Raw genomic sequence first — 21,862 nt, forward strand, 5'->3', positions numbered from 1 at the left:
ACCCACAAATATCCTGAGGTTGAGAACAGGATTATGTCAGGTTGGTGATGGCACTGGGGCTTTAAGAGCAAAAAGTAAAAGAAAACAAGAAAGTCCAAGGCAAGGTATCAGAGCAAGGGTCATGCAGTAATCAGGGTCAAAAAGTCCAGAGGCAGCTACAAACAGCAATGTCAGAAGGTAAGCAAACGTCTGGATACAAGCAAAGACAGGGAGCACTGAGTAAAAAATATTAAGAGTTCTGAGCCAGGGAACAAAACAACCAAGCACTGCTTGGTATGTGTGCTCTACTTATAAAGGGCAGCTGGATCACATGACCAGGTCTCACCTACAGGCAGGGGTCAATAAATTAGAATGTGGGACTCAGCTCCATTTTGGCCATATCATTGTTCTTGTTCCTCCTCCAGTTACGTCTCCTCCATCCTTTGACACGCTGGTTGGTTTCCCCACTTTGCAGCCACTATTTTGCTTAACAGAGCAACTCCTGCGAGTTCCCCAGTCTCAAATTGAGGGGCAGAGGCTGCTGACTGGTGTAAAGGAGCAACAGGCACCATAACCGCCACAGAACAACCTCTAGGGCATCGCGGCCACCTTAAGACAGGTAAGTAGCCATTTATGCAACAGGAGAAGGCTGTGACCTCTGGGGATTGAGGATGTTGCCAGCAACTAATTAGACGCTCTCACTTTGAACACTTGTGGGTGGGCATAACAACAGCAAGAACCTAAGGCCTGGCCACACCACTGTTTTTTCTCATTGCCAACTGCTGCCAACCCTCCCTTATCATACACCTCTTTCTCTGCATCTCATTACTAATTAGTTCAAGTTCAAGATGACCAAAATGAGCCGAATGATATTATGATGAAAAACTACATTTTCTGTCAGTTCTTTCAAAGATGAATGCACATATCCACTGCTTTCCCAATTTGACATTTTTTTTATTTTTTTATATTCTTTATTTTTGGAGTGCAGTGGTAAGTACATTTTCAAGACTTTAGATAAGTGTAACGGACCGTTTTGCTCACCAGAGGTTAAAAACCGTTTAGGCGATAATCCCCTTCCAGATAGACAAGCAGCTACTGCAATCACCAATCTCCCGAACTGCAAACTGCACGAATTCACCAACTCCCGAACAAGAGACACATGAACACTGGAAGCAGCCGAACAGGAAAAGCCCTATGAACAGCTTACACTCCTGGCAATTGGCATACAATCAAATCCCCCCCCCCCACCCCATGAATGAGACGACACTTCACTTTGAGGGTTAAGCAGGAACTGACTGTCCTAGCACATACAGTCTCTTTTATTCCCAATCCACAACCACAGTACAGCCCACAGGGTATTACAGAACAACCAATCAATACGTACAATACACACAGACACTCCCACACAAAATCCTCCCCTCTGCCTGTGATATGATTACTGAACACAATGGGTAATCTCATTACCACAGGCAGAGGAATACAGTTTTTACACAATATTTATAACTTCTAAAATATACATGTCACAAACATAAAACATACATTTTCATAAGCAGCATACTCCAAATACAAACATATGCCAAAATCATCCAAATTGGTCCATTGGTTCAAAAGATAGATCGAAGTCCTTTGTGACCAAATGAAGCATGGCTTTTCTGCCCAAAATCAGTTCCACAGAGTCTTCTATCCTGGAGATAATTGAGAAGTAATCCAATTATCTCCAAGGACAGAGGCAAAACTCCATTAGCCACATGGCAGACAAAGGACAATAAAAGACATAAAAAATACATACTGTTGCCCTCACTTTGTAATCCCAGGAATGGTGTTGCCCTGTAGCTGTCCTTATGGGCTGTGGAAATGATCCCGCCGCTTGCCACCAATTGTTGCGGACCGTTTCGCTCACAAGGGGATAAAAACCGTTTAGGCGATAATCCCCTTTCCAGACAGACCAGCAGCTACTGCAATCACCAACCTCCCGAACCCAAAACTGCACGTATTCACCAACTCTCAAACAAGAGACACACAAACCCTGGAAGCAGCCGAACAGGAAAAGCAATACAAACAGCTTACACTCCTGGCAATCAGCATACAGTCAAATTCCCCCCAAGAATGAGACAACACTTCACTTTGAGGGTTAAACAGGAACTCAGGTGCTGGGACACCCAGCCTGGTTTTTATTACAGTTGTTGCAAATACAGGACCGCCCACAGGGAGGGATAAAACAACCAATCATATCACAGTTACATCCCACATATTCCCTCCCCTTATCCTGAGAGGAAACTCAATTACACATACAGTTAAAACATACTTTCTACCCAACTTTCATAACTCTAAAACCATACACCCAATCTCCATAAAAATAACATATTCAGACTCAGCATAATTTAAACATAAACACTCTCAAAAATCATACCAATACCTTCAGTGGATAAAAAGTTAGACGGAAGTTCTTTTATGACCGACCGCAAGCACATTTTCTTGCCCAAAACAGTTCCATGGATTTGGGCTGTGCGGTCGGTCAATTTCCTGCATAAAAACGGCTAAGTCCCGTTCGAAGTGTTGCCGGTACTTAGACTTTAGTCGAAGTGTCGAAGTGGAGTCGATGGTAAGGGTCGGGGTATTCGAAGTTAAAATGGCCGCCGCCACGTGGTCCTTTGTCCGATGCCGGTCACTTCGACGACTTCGACAAGTTCGGTAACTTCGGCACTTCGGCAACTTCGACAACTGCGGCTGCATCCGAAGTGCCATATAAAAAGTGCCAATCCTTCTCCCACAATATTTAAGGGGCCAGAATGAGTGACATGCACTCTGTTAGGGCCGAACACTGTTTTTAAAGGGCCCAATCTCCCAGGGCCATAGTCCAAAGGCAGCAGGCAGGCAACCAGACTTCTCCAGTTCACAGTGGCGAGGTTGGTTTCGCCACAGTGACCTAATATACTGCACCATATATTCGTTTTTATTTAAGTCCCTTATCCCTGAGCTTGGTGTTAAGCTCAGGAGAATGTGAGTGTATTGTCTTATACTTATATAATAATATGTAATATAATACGGTATCACACTATTGGAGGTTTTGATTTATTCTATAGGTATATTCCTGAAAAAATATATTCACTCTGAAATTGTCATTGGGACGAGTATTCTCTGGTCTGGCTCAACAGAACCTTGCATATGTATGTAGCGCTACACCTTTCTTTGTATTAGGGTTAAATATAGTGCTAGCAAATTAAATTCCCTGAACTTTCGGCTTGGGTTGCCAGGCAGGTCCTGCAAATTGTAATTAATAAAATTACCTAATTATGTAAAATTATTACATAAATATATACGTAGAATTATTATATATATACATGTGTATATATATATATATATATATATATATATATATATATATATATATATATATATGTGTATATATATATGTATATAAATTTTTAAAATTATTTTTATTTATATATAGGTATATATATATAGTGATATATATGTATATACTTATGTATATAGATATATATATATTATTTTGTTCTACGTGTATTTTGATATCAATATATATATTAATTTTAAAATACTGTTAGAACAAAATTACAAATGTTAAATGTATATATATTTTTTATTTATTTATTTTTTTATTATTTTTTTATTTTATTTTTTAACGTATTTACATATATATTTATTTTATATTATATATAAATATATATATCATGATAATTATATATATATTTAGTCAATAACATTGTACGTGTACTTTGATATGAATATATATATAATTATATATACAATAATATTAATATACACTTAGACAATGTATGTATATTTATGTGTATGTGTGTGTATATATATATATATATATATATATATATACTTAGATCATATATATAATAAATATATATATGATCTAAGTATATATTATTTAATTTTACACTGTTTTAAAATGTTTTTTTTTAAGACAGCAGGAGGAGTACCTGTCATAACAGGCACTTCCCCTGCTGGCAATGCCTTGGACGGCTATGCCGTCCATGTGATCGCGAGGTCCTTGGCCCAGAGGGGCTGAAGAGGAAGGAGGGGGGACTCCCTGTGATTGCGAGATCACATGGCCCAGAGGGGCTGAAGAGGAAGGAGGGGGACTCCCTGGGCTCCCAGGTAAGTCCCCATACCGCGATCGACGGCGGGGGATTGCCGGTGACCGGGTTAGTACATAGGATGCCGGGGACATTCTATGCCGCTCTCCGGCGTTTAGAGCCGGTTCCTTAAAGATGGGGTCATGGTGTGTAGGAGGGGGAATACTGGAAGAGAAGGGGGTGATAGTGTGAGGGAGGGGGTAATACTGTGAGGGAGGTAATACTGTGAGACAGGGGGGTAATACTGTGGGGAGGGGGTGGGATACTGTGAGGGAGAGGGCAATACTGTAAGGGGGAAACTGGGAGGGAGGGTGTGATAGTGTGAGGGAGGGGAATACTCGGAGGGAGGGGTATACTGGGAGGGAGTGGGGTGATAGTGTGAGGGAGGGGGATACTGGGAGGTAGGGTGTGTTAGTGCAAGGGAGAGGGGAATAATGAAAAGGAGGCAGTAATACTGTAAGGGGGGAATACTGGTAGGGAGGGAATACTGGATGGGACTGTAAATGAACGGGGAATACTGGGAGGAAGGGAGGTGATAGTGTGAGGGAGGGGGGTACTGGGAGGGGGGATACTGAGAGGGAGGGGGTCATGGTGTAAGGGAGGGGGATACACGGAGGGAAGGGGTTTACTGGGAGGGGGTGATAGTGAAGGGGTTACTGGGGGGTTACTGGGAAGGGGTATACTGGGAGGGGGTTATAGTGAAGGGGGTTTACTGGGAGGGATGGGTTAATGGTGTGAGGGAGGGGTATACTGGGAGAAGGTGATAGTGAGGGGGTGATGGTGTGAGGGGGGGGGTATACAGAGAGGGGGATTGAGTGAGGGTGTATACTGGGAGGGGGAAAATAGTGAGGAGGTATACTGGGAGGGGGTGATAGTGAGGGGGATACTGGGAGGGAGGGGGTCATGGTGTGATGGAAGGGGGATACTGAGAGGGAGGGGTGATAGTGTGAGGGAGGGGGTATACTGTGAGGGGGTGATGGTGTGAGAGAGGAGGTATACTGTATGGGGGGATACTAGGAAGGAGGGTGTCATGGTGTGAGGGAGGGGGATACTGGGAGGGAGATACCTGTTTAAATTGCCAAACAGGAAAAGGGAATGGCAATTAGAATACGACGAAAGAACCGAACCCAGAAGTGAATGGATACGGATTATTCTACATTAAAGCGGCAGACATTAAAAGAACTGCTAGAAGCCAGGGGTAAGATAGCCAGCAACAAATCCAAAGCTGTGCTGATTGCCAAACTGATGGAGGGAGACAGAGCTCGCAGCGCTACACCCCCATCAGCCATGGAAGAGACCCTATACCAATGGGAAATGAGGACCAGGCTGGAATTTTTACCCCAGCCCGTACCACAGGACATGCTGTCCGTGGTGATGGCGGATGTGCAGGAGTACGTGATGGCACACAGTCCGTGGAATTCGCTCTCCCGAGCAGAATCCATTACTGCTTCGCTCAGCACCCAGGTAAAACCCCAAATCCCATACCATGCCTTTAAGATGTGTTGCGAGGAGAAGGATGAGATTGATGGGTATTTACAAGACTTTCAGAGGCTATGTGATTTACATGATTTGGAACAGACAGTATGGGTGCCGTTACTGGCAGGCAAGCTAGCCAGTCGGGCAGCAGAAGCCTATCGCGCTGTACCCAGAGAGGACAGCAAGGATTAAGCCAAAGTAAAACGGGCGATACTAGAGAGATATGCCATTACTCCGGAGGCATACCGGCGCAAGTTTAGAGGCTTGCGCAAACCGGAGAAAGATTTGCATGCCGAGTGGGCGCACAAGCTAGATCAAGCATCACAAGGGTGGATACAAACCAGCCAAGCTACTACTATGGAGGAGTTGCGACAACGGATGCTATTGGAGCAATTCTTTAACGGCTTGTCCCCAGAGGCACAAGAATGGGTGAGAGACCGAAAACCCCTCACCCTAACTAAAGCAGCCAGATTAGCTGACCAGCATTTTGATGCGAGAAGGCATCACCGGCACCTAACTAGGAGTTACCCTCGACCCACGGGGCAACCCAGTACTCTTCAGCCTACCGCTCCCACCGCAACTCAGTTTGGTCCATCTCAGGGGAATCCACCACCACCACCATCCCGATATAACAGCAGGGCTAACATACAATGCCACACCTGCAAACAGTAGGGACATTTATCACGTGAGTGCACCCAGAACAGGAGCAGGCAAGCATGGAACCAAGTCCGACAGAATCTGGCACCAAGGGCCGCTGCCCACCATTATCAAATGGAGCCAACCGCTCAAGAGATACTGCTCAAGCAGAAGAACCACTAGGAATCCTGCATGAGGTGACGTCGGTTCGAGCCACTGACAACCGACAGCATCATTGCCAGCTAGTGACACTGGAGGGGAAAGAAGTACAGGGGCTCAGGGATTCAGGAGCTACTTTAACCCTGATAGCACCCCATTTGGTTCCTGATTCAGCACACACCGGTGGATCAGTGGCAGTGCGAGTTGCAGGGGGTGTACAGACTACCCACTGCAAAAGTGCATTTGGATTGGGGTGCGGGGGAGGGGATGGTAGAGGTGGGCCTGATGCAGAAATTACCAGCGGATGTTGTGCTGGGGAATGACTTGGGCCAGATGACTTCTGCTTTTATACCCCAGGCTCCCCACCAGGAAGCCCACCCAGTGACCACCCGGCAGCAGGCTCCACAAGCACACTCTGAGGCTCAGGTAAGAGACCATGACACCCCCTTGACACGTATGACCTGGGATACCCCCACCAAATTTGAGGCGGAGGTGAAGTTAGACCCCAAACTGCAGGTGTATAGGGATAGAGTAAGCACAGATCAGGCCGGGCTAGAGGGGGAGCGGTATACTTGGGAGAAAGGGTTATTGTATCGCATTGCAGAAAGAGGAGTGGGGGGGTCAGTCACGGTAACAACTAAACAGTTGGTAGTGCCCCAAAAGTATAGACAGGAACTGCTTATCCCACTTGTTGCAATCGGTACTTAAGGGCTCTCCTAGGTGGCCGTTGTTCAACTGCCGACCACGTGGCGGTCGGCCATCTTGGATCCTTTGTCCCACCAGCGGTGTTTGGTCGTTGAGCGCCTGGAACTGAAAACGGCTACTCGACGACACGAACACCGCTGGACTTCCAGGCCGCTCGGGAGTTCCGCCCGTGTCTCATCAAGGTTCCCCATCGGTGTTCGGTAGTTTTAAACCGAACTCGATAACAAAGTGTATTTTGTGCGGCGTTCGGTAGTTTTAGCTGGGATCTGAGCGGTATTCCCACGAAATGTAACCCCAGACCCCAGCTATCTACCGAACATCCATTCGTGCCAATCAGGTGAATTATGTGGAAGTTACAGATTTAAATGTGAAATGCCGGTTCTGCTGCACAGAGGGATAATCCACTTAACGGTGTATTTCAGTGGGTATTCCCACGAAATGTAACCCCAGACCCCAGCTATCTACCGAACATCCATTCGTGCCAATCAGGTGAATTATGTGGAAGTTACAGATTTAAATGTGAAATGCCGGTTCTGCTGCACAGAGGGATAATCCACTTAACGGTGTATTTCAGTGGGAGTATCCCTCTCGTGCAGCAGTGCCTGATGGGAGAAATGCCCAGAATGTGAAGTCCCCCATGTAGTCCCCCACTGTATTACCCCTGTTATGTCTGTCTGGAAACCCCTTGCATGGGGACTTGCATAAATACTGGAAGCCTGTGAATAAAGCCTCAGTTGACTCCCAGAACTGTGTTTCGTCCGGTTACTGGGGGATTTGGGATATTGCCTTACTTTTCAGCGCTGACTGTGGATTACCTTCTTTACTAGCGGAGATCGTGGGATTTAATATTGCCGCTCCGCTACATTTTATAAAAACGTTTATTGTAAATTATATGATATGATGAAAATAATGGTATCTTTAGAAAAAACATTTAATGGCGAGAAAAACGGTATATAATATGTGTGGGTACAGTAAATTAGTAAGAGGAAAATTACAGCTAAATACAAACACCACAGAAATGTAAAAAGAGCCCTGGTCCTTAAAGGGACACTCCAGGCACCCAGACCACTTCTGCCCATTGGAGTGGTCTGGGTGCCAATTCCCACTACTCCTAACCCTGTAAGTGTAATTATTGCAGGTTTCTATAAACTGCAATAATTACCTTGCAGTGTTAACTCCACCTCTAGTGGCTGTCTACTAGACAGCCACTAGAGGGAACTTCCTGGATTATAGCACAGATTATCTGTGCTAGAGCGTCACTGGACCTCCAGCGTCGCTCATTTCCTCATAGGAAAGCATTGAAAATATTTTTCAATGCTTTCCTATGGGGAGCGCTTTGCCGCGCATGCGCATTAGGTTTCCCCGGCCGGTGGGCGGGATCAGTCTCCGGCCGACGGAGTCAGTAGGAGGAGCGGTGCAGAGGAGGAGACAGCGACGAGGGAGATCGTCGCTGCCTCAGGTAAGTGACTGAAGGGGTTTTCACCCCTTCAGTAACTGGGGATTGGGGGGGGTGAGGGAGAGTGAACCTGCAGTGCCAGGAAAACGGATTGTTTTCCTGGCACTGGAGATTCCCTTTAACGATAAGAACATTTAAAAATGGTCTGGTCACTAAAGGGTTAATAGTGGTTTTGGTCATAAGAAACATGTCCGGCAACCTTGTGCGCTGAGATGGAAGCAACCAAAAAATATATTGAATTACATGCGGAGAGAGTTTGCTAGCCTCCATCTCAAGCGAAGGGGGGCCGTCATGCTCTTGGTTGAACTTCAGCACCATTAGTTGCATGATAATAATGAATAAAATCTGGAAAACCTACACCCCCACTAACCCTGAGCTTTTGGAGTATGGATAATTTAATCCTAGATGTTTGTTTTTATTACAGATACATTTCAAGAGAGCTACTCTTCTGATATACTTCCAGCCAGACATACACATAAGGTTGTACCTCCTACACTGCCAACACCCTGCCCAGGCACTGGGGTCTGTTGCCTGTGCATCCAGGGCCAGATTAAGAGCCCAGTGGGCCTGGTGCTGACAATTATGACGGGCCTAATTACAGAATCATATCAACCAAAAACAGTAAAACACTCCCAAGCGTCATGTATCTGATGGAGATGGTGCTGGAGAGAAAGAAAACAGCAGATATAAGAAAACACATACCCTATGCTAATCTCTCTCTAATTTATGTTTTCATCTTTCAAGTAAATCCATAACCCCTAACAGCAGTGTCCAGTCAAGCAGGAAGTCAATGGGCGGAGTAAAAGGGTGTGCCACTGACGCAAATCACGTAATTTGCCAAAAGGGGCGAACATGCCCAAAAAGAGGACATGTCTGCCCAAAGAATTAGAAGGCCAGTCTGGCATGAATGCATATATGCAGACAGCACCCTGAGCTTCGTATAAATGCATCTAATGATGCGCTCGCTCAATGCTTTCTAAGGACTGTCCCCTAGCACTCGCTGGTCCACTTGTCTCCTTACCTTCTTACTAGCAGACTCCTGGTATATAGTCAGAGAAAAGCTGTATGTAGTGAGTGTAGAAGAACACAGAAGAAGGGAACATGCCACAGTGTTAGAGAGACCAAAGTCAGCATTACCTTAAAGGATCACTATAGGGTCAGGAACACAAACATGAATTCCTGACCCTATAGTGTTAACACCAACTAGCCCCCCTGGGCCCCTCATGCCTCCATAAATATAGTAAAAATCTTACTGTATTCAAGCCTGAAGCTGTAACTCTGCATGCTGTTAAACGTGTTAAAAACAAGCAGTCTGCTGACATCATTAGAAGTGGTAGCCTGATCCAATCACATTGCTTCCCCATAGGATTGGCTGAGACTGACAAAGAGGCAGATCAGGGGCAGAGCCAGCATGATTCAAACACAGCCCTGGTCAATCAGCATTTCCTCATAGAGATGAATTGAATCAATGAATCTCTATGAGGAAAGTTCAGTGTCTGCATGCAGAGGGAGGAGACACTGAATGTTTGGATGCATTTTAAGCAGCCATGACCCAGGAAGGATCTCTAACAGCCATCTGAGGAGTGGCCAGTGAAGTTATCACTAGGCTGTAATGTAAAGACTGCATTTTCTCTGAAAATACAGTGTTTACAGCAAAAAGCCTGAAGGTAATGATTCTACTCACAGGAACAAATTCAATAAGCTGTTGTTGTTCTGGTGACTATAGTGTCCCTTTAACTATATTCCTTGTCAGCCAGTCCACACAAGTTTTGTTCCCATACATCCCTCTTAAGTTTCCATACTTAAGTAAGAGTATGTGAAAAGTAGTTAGGGTTGCCACCTTTCTTGGAAAACATACCTTACTAATTTGCATAATTAAATATGTATAGATGACATCACATGATGTAAATCACAAGCAGTGACATAAGAGAAAATGCTGTAAAATCACCAAAAAACTACTTAGGTTGATTCTGCTGTATAGATGGATTCCTCCCAGTGCCCCCATGTCTCCCAGTGCCCTCATGACTCAGTGCCCCCATGTGTCAATTACTCCAGGTCTCAGTTTTCCTATGTATCAGTGTCTCAGTGCCCCATGTCTCCCAGTGTCCCCTAGTGTCGTGTCCCTGATGTAGATTAATTTAGAAATAAACAAATATGTTTGAATGACTATCTGTTCCTGTCCAAATCTGAGATGATTAAATTGCGTATACGCAGAAGCAAATTCACACTGACACATGGAGTTCAGGTTAAAAGCACTTCGAGAAAATTTAATGGCATCTGCTAAAAAACAGGCTTGCAAGCCCTTATAAGAGCAAAATTACATCATCATTGAATATCAAGATATCAGTAAATAAACATCATTAATTGGATTAAGTGTCAAGTGGTAGGTTAAATGCCCTCCCATCTGTATTAGTAATTGGCTCAGGGATTTGAGTGACTAGTGGGGCATCCTCCCATCATGGGATGTCGTAATTTCTGACCAGGATTCAGTCGCCATTGCTCTTTAGCACAAGGCTTTACTCGATGGGAGGGGGAATCTGGCAGCTAGCCATTTTGAGTACTTGGCACCGTTTTTGGGTAGTTAGTGATGTCAGACTCGTGGTCAGATTCAGTGTTCTTTTTATGAATAAGACATTTCATTAGGCCGGCTTTCCCATGGCCTTGACTATACTTTGTTGCATGTTACAGGAGCTTCAATAATTCCGGTGTTAGTCATATCTTTCTAGAAAATACAGTCTCTATTCATTATACTAAATGCTGTTAGGAAATTCTGTCATATAATGTAGTTAAAATGGAGAATCTGTCATGACATGAAGTTAAAATGGAGTTAGTACAACAATTCAATACATGTTTTAATATAGGTTTTTAATAATTCTACATCATCCCCAGGTCTCCCATTGACCCTATGTATCACAGTGTCTCAATGCCCCATGTCTCCCTGTGTCCTCCAGTATTCCCATGTGTCTATGTCCCCATGTATCCCAGGGTCCCCATGTCATTAGGAAGACGGGGAGACCTAGGGACACGGAGACACTGCGAGACTAGGGGACACTGGTTGGGACACATGGGGACACTGGGAAAATAGGGGACACTTGAAAACATGGGGACACAGACACCAGGGGCACAAACACTAGAGACACTGGCTGGGTACATTGAGACATGGGGGCACTGGGAGACATGGGGACACAGACACTAGGGACACTAGCTTGGAGACATTGAGACACTTGAGGCACTGGGAGACATGGAAGCACTAGGAGACATGGGGACAGTGAGACACTGGCAGACTGGGGGCACTGGGAGACTAGGGGTCACTGGGAGACTAGGGGGCATTGAGACACCAGGGACACTGTGTCCCCATGTGTCTGTGTTATAATGTCTCCCAATGTCTCAGTGTCTGCCATAATGTCTCACAGTGTCCCTCCTGATTGGTGGCTGTCTGGTGAAGCTTCGTAGAGAGCAATTAGGCACAACAAAAATGTAAAAAAATACTTCAGTGTTCAGGTAATATGTCCCCGCACACCAAACTCTCTAAAGTGCGAAGTGCAGCTCTAATAATTAATTGTAAAAGGACACTTACCCCATAATTCTTCTTTTTGGGGTTTGGTTCATATATAAATAGAAAATAGAAAAAAAAACACATGCAATATAGTATGTATAAATATAGTATGTCTCCTTGCAGCCTTTCCCCCCATCCCTCACTTCCCTGAGCTGTAGGGCGTCTCTGCAGGGTGGGAGTTGCTGTCTGGACTCTCTGTAGCTGCTCCCTTGTGGATCAGTGAGTAGAGCTGCACTATCCCTCCCTGTCTCCACACACAGCGACCCCTACTGGCCAGTGCTGGTATTGCATAGTAATCTCTTGTTTATACTGAGAAAAATACCAGCATTTGTATTGCCAGTATCACTGCAATATTGGCACCAGCCAGGCAGCCTCAAATACTGGCTGTGCCAATAAAATAAAAGCCAGGTGGAATCTCTAAGAGTAGTGAGTGAAAAAAAAAATGTAAAAAAAAAAAAATGTAAAAAAAAAAAAATTTTTTTTTTTTTTTTTTTAAATCAATGGGCCTATTCCATGGGCCTGGGCCTGGAGCTGCAGCTCCATCAGCCCCTATGTTAATCCGGCCCTGTGTGCATCCCCAAGGAGAAAAATGCATGTTGGCTACTCCATAAATCTATGATGAATAGCACTCATTGTGCATGCAGGAACTGTACAGTGATTGAACTATCTTACTGCTGAAAGTGAATAACAAGGGACATTTTGCAGAGCAAGGACCTGCATCAGCTTCTTCGAGGGCACCTCTTCTATCATGGAAAAAAAAATTGCAGGGCAATCAGGCATGAGCCTGCTGTTTTTAGATTCCAGTGGCATAAAATCCATCAACATGTTCAAATGAGGGCTGGCAGACATACCCCTAGGATAAAGTGAACTGGAAGTCTGTCTGTCCCTGTTGCCTAGTGGCACTAGGCTCAACACCCCCTGTTTTGCCTTTTGGTGGTAGTAGTAAAGACCGTACTGGTTATGGTAGTTGGTTGTGGCGAATCAGACACTGCACCAGTGGATCGGCTTCCTGCCCTAGTAGCTTCTATCTCTGCTTCTTCGTTCAGTAACACAGACAAGTGGTGCATTTACAGATGTTAATTCATAACAGCATTAATAAGATGGCACATTGCTGCACAAGAAAGCTGTCAAAGTAAAGCCAAACTGTGCTTGAATGCAATCTACTAGCCTCAGCCTTATGGCTAATTACGTTGTTGGTGGATTTGCATATTTAAAGTGTCACAACATTACCCTCTACACTAGCACTTGGTTGACGAATGCTAATGGGAAGAGAGGTGGTGCTGTTAATAATAATCTCACTGGGTAAGCTTCTTCTGGCACTGGTAGAAGATAATAAACCAAATTATATTCTGATGAAAAACAAAATTTTCTGTCAGGTCTTCCAAAGATGAATGCACTTTCTCAATTTTACATTTTTAATCTGTGATTCTACAGCAGACAGATGGATTTATATATTAAATAGTGGACTGCTGCCTCTGCTCTCCAGATTATACTATTCTAAATCCTCTGTATCATGGTCAATTTCTGGGAGAGATTTAAACAAATATCTGAAGTTGTGGGGGAAGAGTGATCAAAATAACTAGATTCCTCACCACCAACAAAACCAGACAATGGAAAGACTGCTTGGGTACTCTACTCTGCCTCTTCTGTAAAGATTGACTCTGATAGCATCACCAAAGTCTCTGCTGAGACTTCTTCTTTCTCATATGTTTTAGTAGATGAGTGTTTTTAACTAGTTGTAAAGTATTAATGGGTAGAATGGAATAACGTTACTGTCAGAGATATTTTGGAAAATGGCTCTACTTTCTCTCTATTTAATCCTAACAGAAAAAGGGTGTGAAAATAAAATGTTTATTCTGTTTATTTAAACTTTTGACTGATAGAACGGTGACCAAAATATTACAAAGTATTTTAAAAAGTACTCAAAAGGTATGAAACTGCTTAGTCTAACAAGTTACACTATTGTAATTTAAACTCCAAACGGAGGGAGTGTACAAAAGTATCAAAACAGCAGCTCAAACAAACACTCGTGGGGGAAAACGCTCCTTTCTATAAACCACGTTAAAATAAAATAAACATCTTCTTGTGACACTTGTGTAGTTTATGTAAATAGTGAAACTTGTGTAGTGTATGTAAATATCTATAATGGCATTCAGTAACATATATAAACAAAATAATATACACGGCCGTCTTTAAAGCGGGGCAACTCACTCCTGGGGGGCCCAAAGCAGCTACCCCGTGGGCCCCGCTGTCCGCCAATTTTTATTTTTTTATTTGCCCCCTGGGCTCGCCGGTGCTGCGGCTGCACCGGGAGCCCACACACTAAAAGGGCCCGGTTGTGCGCTGTGGCCCCCTTGTTTTACCGCAGCAGGCTGGGAGGTAGTGACTGCTGTGGGTCACTTCCTCCCAGATGGAACGAAGCCGCGTAGGATGGAGGAGGAGGAGGCCGTCAGGAGGGAGCTGGAGTGCAGGAGCCTCACACTCCCAACAACCTCAGCCTGCCACTGGACCCCAGGGAACCCATAAGGTAGGCTGGAGGGTGGCTTTATAAATGTAAACGTTGCATGTGTGTGTGTGTGTGTGTCTTACTATGTGTGTATGTGTGTGAGTATGTCTGTCAGGGTGTCTGTGTGTGTGTTTCACCATTTCTGTGTGTGTCAGTATGTCTGTCAGTGTGTCAGTATGTCTGTCAGTATGTCTGTCAGTGTGTCTGTGTTTGTCAGTATGTCTGTGTGTCTTAGTATGTGTGTATGTGTCTGAGTATGTCTGTCAGGGTGTCTGTGTGTGTGTGTCACCATTTCTGTGTGTGTGTGTGTGTCTTAGTATGTCTGTCTGTGTGTGTCAGTATATCTGTGTGTGTCTTAGTATGTGTGTGAGTATGTCTGTCAGGGTGTCTGTGTCACTATGTCTGTGTGTCACTATGTATGTGCGTGTGTCAGTATGTCTGTCAGGGCCTTTGTGTGTGTCAGGATGTCTGTCAGTGTGTAAAAATGTAAACTGTGCATGTGTCAGTATGTCTGTGTTTGTGTGTGAGTATGTCTGTCAGGGTGTCTGTGTGTGTATCAGTATGTCTGTCAGTGTGTATCTCTGTTGTCAGTATGTATATCGGTGTATCTGTATTTAGTATATCTATGTTTCTCTATGTGGTCTGTGTGTATCTGCATGTGTGTCAGGTTGTGTATCTGTACGTTATCATTGTATGTATATTTATGCTGTCAGTGTGTGTACCTGCGTGTGTATATCTGTGTGTGCATCTGTATATAGTCAGTGTTTTTATCTGTGTATGCATGTGTGTCAGTATTTGCATCAGTGTGTCTGAGTATCCATATGTGTCAGTGTTTGTATATATGTCTATGTATGTGTGTCAGGTTGTGTGTCTGTGTGTCTGTATGTGTTAGTGTGTGTATCTGTGTCAGTCTGTATCTGCATGTGTGTTAGTGTGAGTGTCAGTGTTTATGTCTGTGTATCTGCATGTGTTTCAGTGTTTGGCAATCTGTGTACATGTGCATAAATCTCATCAGTCAAATCGCCAACACTTCACACAAGTGCACCCCTGCATTCAACCTTCAACACTACATACAAACACACTCCTGCATTGAAACGTCAACAATACATAAACACCAAAAATATATAAAAACACACCCCAGCATTTAAAAAACAAGCAAACAAAACTACACATAGATGCATGCTTGCATTCAAACACCAACACCACATACAAACACACCCCTACATTTACACAAACATACTCCATACACAAACATGCATTCAAACACACAAACACAACTCAGTGCTAAATACGACTCTGCAAGCATGGGAAAATGGTTCCGCTACTGCGTTGGGAAGTGGAGAGCGTGATTGCATGTCAGGGAGTGGGGGGCAGGGGGCCCCATCAAATTCTTGCCCAGGGCCAAATCAATTTTAAAGACGGCCCTGATAATATACATATGTGGTATTGCAATATAAATCTGCTAATTCAATATATGTGAAGACATTAACCACTGAACCCAAAACATTAATGCCATCTGAACTCAGAATTAAACTTAGATTGAGCACTGCCCAACGTGCCCCTATCAACAAGCCATCATACTGCATAATGTGTGATTTGGCAGGGGTAACATCAGTAATATGCAGTTGGAGGTCTTTTCAGATCCAACAGGTAGAGATGTCCCGAATAGTTCGCTGGCGAATAGTTCCTGGTGAACATAGCTTGTTCGCGTTCGCCACGGCGGGCGAACATATGCGATGTCATTGAGTAAACTTTGACCCTGTACCTCACAGTCAGCAGACACATTCCAGCCAATCAGCAGCAGACCCTCTCTCCCAGACCCTCCCACCTCCTGGACAGGACCCATTTTAGATTCATTCGGAAGCTGCATTCTAAGTGAGAGGAGGGACAGTGTAGCTGCTGCTGATTTAATAGGAAAATCAATAGCTAGGCTAGTGTATTCAGTGTCCACTACAGTCCTGAAGGACTCATCTGATCTCTGCTGTAAGGACAGCACCCCAAAAAGCCCTTTTTAGGGCTAGAACATCAGTCTGCTTTTTTTTTTTCTGTGTAATCTAATTGCAGTTGCCTGCCTGCCAGTGTTTTTGTCAGGCTCACAGCGTATACTGTGCCCACTTGCCCAGTGCCAACACTCATATCTGGTGTCACAATAGCTTGCATTTAAAAAAAAAAAAAACCTTTTTTGACTGTAATATAATAGCAGTCAGTTTCCTTCACCGGTGTGCGTTTCAGGGACTGCCAGGGCACAGTGTCACACCAGTGCAACTCATATCTGGTGTAACAGTAGTGTACATTTAAAAAAAAAAAAACCTAGAAATTTGACTGTGAAATAATAGCAGTCAGTTTCCTTCACACGTGTGCGTTTCAGGGCCTGCCAGGGCACAGTGTCGCACCAGTGCAACTCATATCTGGTGTAACAGTAGTGTACATTCACACGTGTGCGTTTCAGGGCCTGCCAGGGCACAGTGTCACACCAATGCAACTCATATCTGGTGTAACAGTAGTGTACATTTAAAAAAAAATACAATTTTGACTGTAATAGATTGAATAGCAGTTAGTTGTCTGCAAGCGTGTGTGTCAGGCCTCCAGCGTCTACTCTGCCAACTTCTGCCAGTGCACAGTGCCACTCATATCTGTTGTCACAGAAGCTTGCACGCATAGTACCACTAATCGAAAAAAAAATGACAGGCAGAGGCAGGCCACCCCGCAGGGGCCGTCGTGGTCGTGGTGCTGTGATTCCCTTTGGCCCTAGAATAATGCCCTGTGTTCAGAGGCCACGTACCCTGAACTCGAAAAGTTCTGAGGACATAGTTGACTGGCTAACACAGGACACCCAATCTTCTACAGCTTCTGCTCGGAACCTTGACGCACCATCCTCCTCCAGCTTAGCTTCGGGCACCTCTCAAGATACCACTCACCTGCCTGCCGCCACCACCAACACTAGCACCACAGCCGCTACACTTGATCTGTCAGAGGAGTTATTTACACATCAGTTGGAAGAAATGAGTGATGCGCAACCATTATTGCCAGAGGATGTAGATAACAGGGATATGTCTTAGTCAGGCAGCATTACACACATGGACGTACGGTGTGATGATGATGATGTTGTAACCGCTGCTGCTTTATTTGCTGAGTTGTCAGATACAAGTGAAGCGGTTGATGAGGACGATGCGTCCGTGGATGTCACGTGGGTGTCAACTAGAAGAGAAGAAGAACAGGGCGAAAGTTCAGATAGGGAGACAGAGAGGAGGAGGATACGAGTTGGAAGCAGGGGGAGGTCGTCGCAAGGAGCTAGTGGCACAGTCAGACAGCATGCATCGGCACCCGGGGTTAGACCGACAGCACGCCAATCAACGCATGCTGTGTCCACCACCAGAATGCCGTCATTGCACAGCTCAGCAGTGTGGCATTTTTTTTGTGTGTCTGCCTCTGACAACAGCGATGCCATGTGCAACCTGTGCCAAAAGAAACTGAGTCGTGGGAAGTCCAACACCCACCTAGGTACAACTGCTTTGTGAAGGCACATGATCGCACATCACAAATGCTATGGGATCAACACATGAGTACAAGCAGCACACAAACTCATAGCCGCCATCCTCCTCCTGGTCCAGCCACGTCAACCACTGCTGTCCTCCTTGCCCCCTCTCAACCATCCGCCACTCCATCTCTCGCCTTGAGCAATTCCTGCTCATCTGCCCACAGTCAGGTGTCTGTCAAGGACATGTTTGAGCGTAAGAAGCCAATGTCACAAAGTCACCCCCTTGCCCGGCATCTGACAGCTGGCTTGTCTGAACTCTTAGCCCGCCAGCTTTTACCATACAAGCTGGTGGAGTCTGAGGCGTTCCAAAAATTTGTAGCTATTGGGACACCGCAGTGGAAGGTACCCGGACGAAATTTCTTTGCACAAAAGGCAATCCCCAACCTGTACTCGATTGTGCAAAAGGAAGTAATGGCATGTCTGGCACACAGTGTTGGGGCAAGGGTCCATCTGACCACTGATACCTGGTCTGCAAAGCATGGTCAGGGCAGGTATATCACCTACACTGCGCATTGGGTAAACCTGCTGACATCTGCCAAGCTTGGAATGCGTGGCTCTGCAGAGGAGTTGGTGACACCGCCACGACTTGCAGGCAGGCCTGCTGCCACCTCCTCTACTCCTCCTACTCCATCCTCTTCCATAACCTCCTCGGCTGAGTCCTGTTCTGCTGCTACGTCTTGCTCCACATCAACGGCACCCCCCAGCTCCCAGGTACTATTCCACATCCCGGATACGCCGTCTTGGGGTTGACTTGGGGTTGACTTGCCTGAAAGCAGAGAGTCACACCGGACCAGCACTCCTGTCCGCCATGAACGCACAGGTGGATCAGTGGCTGACTCCGCACCAACTGGAGATCGGCAAAGTGGTTTGTGACAACGGAATAAATTTTTTGGCGGCATTGAATTTGGGCAAGTTGACACATGTGCCGTGCATGGCACGTGTGTAATCTAATCGTACAACGCTTTGTGCATAAGTACCCAGGCTTACAGGACGTCCTGAAGCAGGCCAGGAAGGTGTGTGGCCATTTCAGGCGTTCCTAGACGGCCATGGCGCACTTTGCAGATATCCAGCGGCGAAACAGCATGCCAGTGAGGTGCTTGATTTGCGACAGCCCGACATTCAACACTCCTAATGTTCAACCGCCTGCTCCAACAAGAAAAAGCCGTTAACGACTATTTGTATGACCGGGGTGCTAGGACAGCCTCTACGGAGCTGGGAATTCTGGGAAACACAGACGTGTTGTTGATGGAGGACATGCGGACCTTTTTAAGTCCTACACATCGCCACAGCCCTTCGGGGTCCACCATCAGAGAACAGCTCGACCGACAGGTAGCAGACTACCTCGCCTTAACTGCAGATATCGACACTCTGAGGTGCGATGAACCCCTTGATTACTGGGTGTGCAGGCTTGACCTGTGGCCTGAGCTATCCCAATTTGCGATAGAACTTCTGGCCTGCCCTGCTTCAAGTGTCCTGTCAGAAAGGACCTTCAGTGCAGCAGGAGGTATTGTCACTGAGAAGAGAAGTCGCCTAGGTCAAAAAAGTCTAGATTACCTCACCTTTATTAAGATGAATGAGGGATGGATCCCGAAGGGACTGACAGTGGGCGATACATTCGACTAAAAAAGGCCTGATGAGGGGGACATAACAGGGATTAAACTGATAGGAATAGTACTACTTAACACACCACTCCTATCTGGTGGCACATTAGATTGCACGCGCAGTGCCCCAAATTTGAAGTAGGAAGACCGACCAAGCATCTTTTTCCATCTCCCGGTTCCTAAAATCGATGCCATATACACGTCCCCTGGTAGGGGACGTAATAGGGGTTAAACTGATAGGAATAGTACTACTTAACACACCTTATAATAATGCCTAGATAGGCAACGCAGAGAGAGGAGTCTGTAGAAGAGGAGTCAGAGGAGGAAGGTGGCTTTGAGGAGGTGGAAGACCAAACACAGCAGGCGTCCCAGGGGGCTTGTTGTCACCTTTTGGGGACCCTTGGTGTTGTACGTGGCTGGGTGGAGGAAGAGACCTTCAATGACATCAGTGAGGACAAGGAACGGGACATGGCTAGCTTGGTATCCAACCTTGTGCAAATGGACTGTTTGTGGTTGTTTGCAGTGCGTTAAACGGGGAGTTTGGTCTGTCACTGTGAAGCGGGCGTAACCCTTACACTACCTGATCGATACAACATCATACCTGATGTTTTAAAGCACATTATTCCAAACAATTTAGGAATGTTACGTGATTTATGCCCTTTACGGATTAAAACCAGACTCTGCATCAACTATGTAATTTTCCATGGGAGTTTTGCCATGGATCCCCCTCCGGCATGCCGCAGTCCAGGTGTTCGTCCCCTTGAAACAACCTTTCCATCACTATTGTGGCCAGAAAGTCTATGGCGGTTCGCCCGTTCGCGAACATTTGCGGAAATAAGCATTCGCCGTTTGCGAACGGAACATTTTATGTTCGCGACATCTCTACCAACAGGTACTCCTTTCATTGGAGGGGTACCTAACAACATTAGTTATGCAGAAAACCTACTCTTGGATGTGGACATAGATTTGCACAGTATTGTTCTTAAAAAGCTGATCAGACCTTATTGGTCAGTGTATGGCCATAAAGTGTCTCCACCAATAGAGAGAGTCTTAATTTGATGGAAGCTCAGACCTCTCAAACATCACCAGGGCAACACCCTCTGTTGGTGAGAAATCCTAGTGAGTAATCATTCTGTCATTAAGTACCATAAAGACAGGAACAAACGTTTATTATTACGAAGAAAGGCTGCATTAACCATGCAGGTGCATTAATATATTACTTTAGGTCAAGCATGTCAAACTCGCGGCCCACAAGGACCATCTTTGTGGCCCGGCGGGCTGCGAGTACATGCTGGTGTTATAGCAGAGCAGGCACCTGCTTTCCCCACATTGCAGGTGCCTACTCTGCTAACACTTAGGGAAGGAGGGCCAGCGAGGGAGCTCAGTGTTCCTGCTCCTCACAGCTCCCTCGCTGTGTGTCAGTGAGTATGTTTGTGTCTGTCAGTGAGTATGTGTGTGTCTGTCAGTGAGTATGTGTCTGTCTGTCAGTGAGTATGTGTCTGTCTGTCTGTCAGTGAGTATGTGTGTGTGTCTGTGTTTGTGTGTGTCTGTCAGTGAGTGTGTGTGTCTGTCAGTAAGTGTGTGTGTCTGTCAGTAAGTGTGTGTGTGTGTTGATCAGTGTTGCATTGGCTATGACTGGACAGTGGAGTACCTGGAGGTGCATGGAGGCACGCAACGCCACGTGACATCGACGTGCTCCACCTTCACGGGGTTTCAAGAAGTAGCGGGAGGATCAGATTTGGCACAGAATGGTAGAGGGGGGTGACTGGGATTTAGTAGGGGGGGATTCTGGTTTTTTTTTATACTGTACTTTTTAAAATAACCTGCGTTTATTATGAAAAAATAGGGGAGGCCTTACAGTAGTAGCCTGTGTCCACAGTTAGCATGTCTACTCCTCACTATCTGTGCTCAATTAAGTGCAGTTTAAGCAATCTGTTAATACTCTGTTAATATTCGTACTTCTACGCTATACTTCTACGCTACAGTTGAACCTAGCCCGTAAAGAAATGTTTCATGTATAACTTAGTTAAGCCATATAAATGATACTCATGTACCCTAAGCGTGTAACCTTAACAAAAAATTAAATGTGCTGATGTCTCTGCCATGATATTGTATACCAACGTATAGCTTGTACACGTTGT

General features: G+C 45.4%; 1 protein-coding gene across 1 annotated transcript in view; it reads right to left on the reverse strand.

Moving 5' to 3' along the window:
* The window catches only part of CARNS1 (carnosine synthase 1), a 98,657-nt gene that overhangs the window by 17,496 nt on the left and 59,299 nt on the right, over nt 1–21,862 (reverse strand). The window lies entirely within an intron of this gene.

This window comes from Pelobates fuscus, chromosome 10, assembly GCF_036172605.1.
Source record: "Pelobates fuscus isolate aPelFus1 chromosome 10, aPelFus1.pri, whole genome shotgun sequence".
In the NCBI taxonomy this organism is placed as follows: domain Eukaryota; kingdom Metazoa; phylum Chordata; class Amphibia; order Anura; family Pelobatidae; genus Pelobates; species Pelobates fuscus.